This window comes from Podarcis vaucheri (assembly GCF_965113315.1).
Source record: "Podarcis vaucheri genome assembly, chromosome: 2".
Taxonomy (NCBI): domain Eukaryota; kingdom Metazoa; phylum Chordata; class Lepidosauria; order Squamata; family Lacertidae; genus Podarcis; species Podarcis vaucheri.
The window spans coordinates 46,009,513-46,016,925 of record NC_138760.1 but is presented as its reverse complement, the minus strand read 5'-3'; positions in this window follow the sequence as shown (position 1 = coordinate 46,016,925).

The following is a 7,413-nucleotide window of genomic DNA, read 5'->3' as shown; positions in this document are numbered from 1 at the left end:
AAGATCTTAACCCGAGGTACCACTGTATACTGAGATAGGTTGTAGGTACCATAGGAGGTTCTGTGGGTGACTCTGACACAGAACATTAGCACTATATTTATTACCGAAAGACTATTGCTATCTTCTGTAATGTTTTAAGTGGCTGTTTAACTATGTGCTAAGGAAGGCCACATGCAGCACCACAGCGCAGAAACTTGGTAATGAGTCTGTGTACAGCAGTTTAGCTCACAAAACTTGGTGAACAGATGATCAATGCTGTGATAATGCTCCCTTCAGAGACTGTCATATAGATGATCTGTTGTGGAGAATAGGTCCAGATGCTGCTTCCCCTCAACTGATGATGCAACCATCTGTTAGACTGGATTTGAAGGAATTTACAGACAGCCTTATCGGTGACATCACCTTCTCAATCCATTGGCAGTGTGCAGAAGTGGAGCAGGAAGGAGCTATGGCCGAGTGCCACCAGGTACCGTGTTTTTCCATGTATAAGACTAGGTTTTTAAACCAAAAAAATAGGTTTAAAATAGGTTTCGTCTTATACACAGGTAGTGCTGAGGGGTGTTTTCTTAATTTGGAGTCCCCCAAAATAGAGGGCGTCTTATACATGGAGGCGTATTATACATGGAAAAATACAGTAAGTTTGTTTGTTTCCTAAATTAATTTAGAGTGGCTTACGTGAGTTTTTAAAAATAAAGTAACAATCATGTAAACAGTACAGCAAGAGCAACAGAGAACTGTAGAAGCTGGATTAAGAGCAGTTTAAAAGCATGTTTAAGATGGCTGGTTGCCTTTACTTTTCTCACCACATTAAAAAAAACAGCAGCAAAAACAAACAAACAGGCTAACCCTACCATTAAGCAGACTATTGCCTCAGGCAGCAGCTGTTTTCTGGCTGTTCTCCCAAACTTCCTCTCCTGAATTCCTCGGCTGGACCCTTCTGTTGGAGGGCAGAGTGATGTGTGCCATGTCCCATGTGCCCACTGTCCTCGGAAACCTCTGTTGCTAGTATTGAAGTGAGATGCCAGTTCATCAGCTTCTGCACTTGGAAAAGTGGGAGAAGAACCATGTTCTTCACTTCATGTAGCAAAATATCTTGGCACAGTCCTGAAAAAGAAAGAAAGAAAAGTTTTATGCTATCAGGCCTATGCAGGCAATTAAGAATACATCTTTAAACAATAGTTATCTGAATTCTGACTTTAACTTCTTTATATGGTTTCTACCATATGGTTTTATATACTATTGTTGTAAAACACACTGATTCCCCCCCCCCCCGAATAGTGGTATATAAATGTTTTTATGAATAAACAAGTACAACTTCCATCGGCCCCAGAACGTATGACCAATGGCTTAGCAACACCTGGCGTGCCAAAGTTCCCCCACAACTTATTTATATGGTAGCTTTCTCTGGGCTTCTATTATATCTGGCATTCTTCCTCGTGGGACAGTACTCTTTGGTGGACCACAGTCTGCTGGCAGAGAAATGCTGCCACCACTGGTGCTGGTTTCAGGCAAGATCAAGCCTTTTTTTGGGTGAGATCTCACCCAAAATGGATACAACCTCACACAAAATTGGTGTCGATGCTGGTGCCGCTTATCTGCCACTGGTGAAGGTGGCAGGGCAGGCGGGGGCACCCACGGGGTGCTGTCTCAGGGGCTTTTGCTGCCTGAGGAAGCAGCCTCACCTTGCCTAATGGCTGGGCCGGCACTGTTCAGTATCCCCTCCATCATGTATCTTCTGTGTCTGAGATCACATTCCCACTTCACTTCGTATCTATGTTCTGCAATATAGGCAGCTTCAGTTCTACATCTCCACTGCGTTAAAACTGACCAAAGGAAAGGGGGGAAGGGGACCCACCACAGTCTCAAGAGCAAGTGATTTCTGAGCTGAATCAGACTGTCATCAGACACCTTTCAGTAACAAATTCATGCAATTCAGGGGCAGTGCATGGCTATTTCTGCACAGAGGCATAGATCTGGTTTGAGGAAGAGATGGTTAGCTAAGAATAGTTCAACCAGCTGGGCACTGCTACTACCCCAACTTCCCTTGCCATTCCAAAAGAGCTTGATCAGCCTACCCTGTCTGTGGGATGCTGCTATAATGCTATGCCCATGATCTTGACTCTCTGTGCAACAGGCAAGGAGACTTCAGGGAGGGGACCACATTGGGCCTGGATCCCATTAACAAAGGAGGCAAGAGGAAAGGGGATGAATGGCAAGCAAAAGGCAACAAGGGAATTGTTTGATTTATAGCAGGGGTGCCCAAACTTTTTTCAAAGAGGGCCAGATTAAATCGAAAAGCGGACTGGATTAGGCACCCAAAACGGACTTTGGACATGCCTGATTTATAGGGTAGCTTGACACATGATGTATGAATAAAGACGAGGTGATAATCTAGGGACAAATCAGGCACTCCCTTTCTTACTATCCTCTGAAACATAGAATCAGAAGAAGAAGAAGAAGAAGAAGAAGAAGAAGAAGAAGAAGAAGAAAGAGTTGCCCCTGAAGACTTGAGTGTGCACATGTAAAACTTGAATTCCATGCACACTTACCTGGGAGTAAGCTCCATTGAAGCCAGTGGAGCTTTCCTCCGAGTAGACACATACAGACTGTTGGGCACAGCCACATGATAAATTCTCCAGGCAGCAACATATTTGCTCCATAGTTTTACATCACAAAGGCCAGAGAATCTGCTCAAGCATAAGTATGTTGTAAATTGTTAAGATCTGTTTCAGAGGAAAGTATGCATGAAATTGTAAGGAGCCTGTGACCCAATATGTAGAAACCTTTGGAGAAGCATTTCTGAAATGAAGAGCCACACAATGCAGCCTTTCATAGTACTTAATTTGGAAGGGTGATGTCCTTTGGACCAAAACAGCCTTGATAATGGAGAGGATATTACTGAAAATGCAAGATATGAGACAAACTTCTATCTGATTTTATTAGCCAATGGGCCATATTCTACAAGGCACTTAAAGCACTCTTGCTGAATATACAAAAGCGGAAATTTAGTTAAGAGTTGCAAACTTGGTTTAAATCAGGAGCTGGGCTAAAGGTATATTAGTGTTCTCACATGAAATAACTCCTCAGACTGTTTGGTAACACCAGGCTCACAGAGAACAGTGGGATTTGTTTTGCAGAACCAAAATGCTAGCATGCTAATTCATGCCAAACTGAGAAAAATTCTGTACGAGGCATTATATGTGTAAATAATGCAAGGCAGAGACAAAACCCTGTAACAAAATTCAACTTTATAAGGAACTTTCTAGTTTAAAAGTGAATTCTCTTCTTTTCTGTAACAGCTGAGTGATCTTTTATGCTTTTCAGTACTCTGAATTGTGCTTTCTAAAATAATTGGAATTGTCTAAAATGACTGCATGCCTGACTTTCAAGCGAACTGATATCAGAAGATTGTTTGCATTATAGAACACTAGTGGATAAGAAAATCTTCCTCTTTGATGCCTTCACAAAGAGCCAATTCAGGGAAAGACTTGACAGTGCACACCCACAAATGCAGTTTTGAGAGTGCTGGCATTCTGTAGTCACCTGGGCCAAAAGCTGCAAAGGATGGTGCTGAGCCAAGCCAAGCAGAGACTTGCAGGTGACCTGAGCCCCAGTGTTCTGACATCAAAGGGAAACCAGCTTTTTTACAGGCCCTAGCTAAGCCTGTGAAAGTGGTACAAAGAAAGTTCAGGCATCTGTGGACTGACCAAGAGAGATGCTGTTTCTCAGACTAAACTAAAAACCTTAAAGCCTGGTGAGGAAAGCCAGGACATTCAGACACAATATGATTTTCTTGGTTCATTAATATTTGCATTTTGCAACTTTTGGCTTTCTTTTAATTCTTTTCATCACCATATTTTGCAATGTGGTGTGTGTGTGTGTGATGTATAAAAACAGGTAATTTTTCTGTTTCAGTTTTCAAGAAACATTTAGTTATATGGTGAAGATTTCAGCTTAGCATCCACTTATCAGTTGCCTGCATTGTACAGCAGCTGATAAGGCAGTTCTTCCAGAATACTGCAAAAGAAAAAGAAAAAAACACCAAGCAAATGTGTGGCAGATTGCCTGCCACACTTTGTGGCCTTGGATGTGTATGCATGCTGAATACTGGAAGAGCCTGGCTGCTGGATCAGACCAAAGGCGATGCTAGCCCAGCCTTCTTGTTTCCCACGGTGGTATGAGAAGCCAGCAAGCGGCACAAGAGGGCAGTAATTCTCTCCCACTGTCGTTCCCCAGTGACTAGTGTTTTTAAGCATGCTGGTTTTTTCCCCTGGAGGCAGTGTACAGCTATCATAACCAGTAGCTGCTGGTGACAAAGAGAGCTGAAAAGACACTTTGTTGAATCACAGAGGTGCGTTGGGAGTCTGCCTCCTGAATTGCACTCTCCGGACCACATTGGGCAAAAGATTCCTGCATTGCAAGGGGTTGATTCCATGATCTATGAAAGGAGATCAATGGGTTTTCTGGTGTGTCTCGTAGAGGGCAGCTTTTATTGTGCATGGCTTTTTTGTAGTGTCCTTATGGATTGATGTTATAGTTGTAAACACCGAGAAGCAATTTGACATATAAGCAGTATATATTAAACAGCAACAGGAACAACAACATAACTGATCCTTTATTGGCAACAGAGTTCCTAAGCAAGCATCAGTGTTCTTATCCTCTCGAGCCCATTTCAGGGTTGGCCACTAGAGGGCGGATGCAGACTAGTATAGAGGAACGGCAATGTTGGGTGAAAGCAGTGCAGGGGAAGGGAAGGTTTTCACCAAGCTTTCATGTTTCCCAAGTTGCTCCTCTTTGCTTTGAGTCCAGAGCAGTGGTTTGGTGAGGTCTGCTTTGCGCTTTTCATTGCTGAGTTCCTCTTTCCTTGCAGATATAATAACCGAGCATAAGCAACTCTTTCTTTGCGATCCAGAAAGTGTCTCCTTTTGCCAGTACAGTGGTACCTCGGGTTACAGATGCTTCAGGTACATACGCTTCAGGTTACAGATTCCACTAACCCAGAAATAATATCTCGGGTTAAGAACTTTGCTTCAGGATGGGAACAGAAATCGTGCTCCGGCGGTGCGGTGGCAGTGGGAGGCCCCATTAGCTAAAGTGGTGCTTCAGGTTAAGAACAGTTTCAGGTTAAGAACAGACCTCCAGAACAAATTAAGTTCTTAACCCGAGGTACCACTGTACAGATGCTGCTGCTGCTGCTGCTGTTTGGGGAAAGGGGGCATTGATTACTCAGGCTGCTGCTGTGTGTCCTGTTGGTACTAATGGAAGAACCTGATAAAGATAAGTACCTCAGAATAGAGCTTCTCTCTGAAATGTTGAAGATGCCCTTCTCTTCCGCTCAGCATCCTAGGTGCGCGCCTGTATGCAAAAGATCCTTCTCCACTCCAAACCCTGGCCTAGTTCTCTTTTAGAATCAGATTGTAGCAAAGTCCTCTGCCTGCAGAAAATGCTGGGATAGATGGACAACTGGCCTGATCTGAGACAAGGCAGTTGCCTTTGCTCCTATCAATTTCTGATAGTAAAGGGGCTGATGGGAACCTTTGACCTTAGATGGCGCAGAATGGATTCCTCAGTTTTGGACACAGATGGATGTTCATTGAGACAAACCTCTTTAGCCACTGCATTTCAATTGCCTTCCCTTGGCAGTTCACAAATGACTGGATATATTTATTAATTTTGTGGAAATGATCCTAGCCCCTTTAAAAAAACAAACCCAGGGATATCTGTTTAGGGAGACTGCAAAAAGCTTTTTATTTTACCCTTGTTGTTTGATCTGGTTCTAGAGCTAAAATCTAAAACAAGGAAAGTTTCAGGGCTACGGTGGTTGCCTCTTTAGAATATGGGGTTTTGAAAATCACTACAGCCAAGAAACCTTATTATACCATTGAACAGAATGTGGAAGAGTAATTTTTCCATTGGCTTGCATTAGTATGACTCTGAAAGGTGTGCAGCACAACAATTCAGTTCCAATGGGTTGTTTTACATTCTATTTATTTAAAGTATTTTTAGCCTGCTCTTCAGGCAAAAAAGAAGAAGCAGCAGCAGCAGCAGCAGCAGCAGCAGCAAAACTCCCAAAGTGGCTCCCAGTGATCCTTGCCCTCTGGCTTACCATCTAAATTATGCAACGAAAAAGGGAAAATGTTTGGAGGAGGAGGGCAAAATGCATTTAATGAATTGTAGATCACCCTTATAAAGGAGATACAAAACAATAAATACATGATGACAATCAATAGAAGAGCAGAATAAAAAAACAACAATCTATGAGCAACCCCAGAGTCGGTCACGACTGGACCTAATGGTCAGGGGTCCCTTTACTTTCTGATACTTCAAGTTTTAAGACCAGGGGAATGAATACATAGGTGCCAGATCCTGGGGAAAAAAGCAAATAAACAGGATGCCCCACCTGAGAAATTCCTTTCCCGGATCACTGCACACCTAATTTTAGATGGTAGGGAGAACCTTGATATTGCAAGTCAGGCTGATAGGTGAGTAGATGGTTCTTCAGGTCCAAAGCTGTTCAAGGTTTCAACTAAGCACCAGCAAATCATGCTCAGAAGTCAACCAGAATCCACTGTGCCCTTTGAACTACCTCCTTTTATCTGCCCTTCATTAGATGAAGGTGACCAGACTTTTGCAGAGTATTCCAAATGCGGCTGCACCAAATATTTGTATAATGCCATTATGATATTGGCAGTTTTATTTTCCATTCCTTTCCTAATGATCCCTAGTATGCAATTTGCCTTTTTCACAGCTGCCGTATGTAGAGATTGGGGGTGGGGGTTGGAGCAAAAGGCTTTTTAGCCCAACCTCCTTGTAGAAAATAGGATCAGCTACCAACCCAGGTCCCACATAGCAGCCTACATAACACAGACTCCGGAGAGAGTTCTCTCACGTCAGGTGGTGAAAGCCCAGGGCAAATGTATTGGCAATTTCAATGAGGATTGGATTCCATAAGTGGGAAAATCCATTAAGATTAACAGGCTTGATTCTGCTTAATATAGTACATTGCTTATTCTGCCTGCAGAAGTAGAGCTGCTGAATGAGGCTGGATTGTTTCACAAATTTCATTATGTTGAGGTGTTTCTTTCTGATGTCTAGATTTGAATCACTATTGCCCAGTGTTTTCATTACCTTCCTATATCCTACACAACACTGGAGGATGTTTCTGTGCCCAACTTGTAAAGCATGAGATCGCGAAAAGATGCTATCCATAGGAATGGTTGCCCATCAGACATACCCATAAATCTCTAGAAGCAGTCACTTGGGAAGGAGACAGTCATTGTGACAGTGGTCCTGATAGAACAGTGGTACCCAGGAGCAATGAGATTGAGAGGCATAAGAATTACCTTTTGGATCACACCAAACACCCTAAACAGAAGCCAGTCTACAAAAGCTCACAAGCAGGGTGTGAAATGC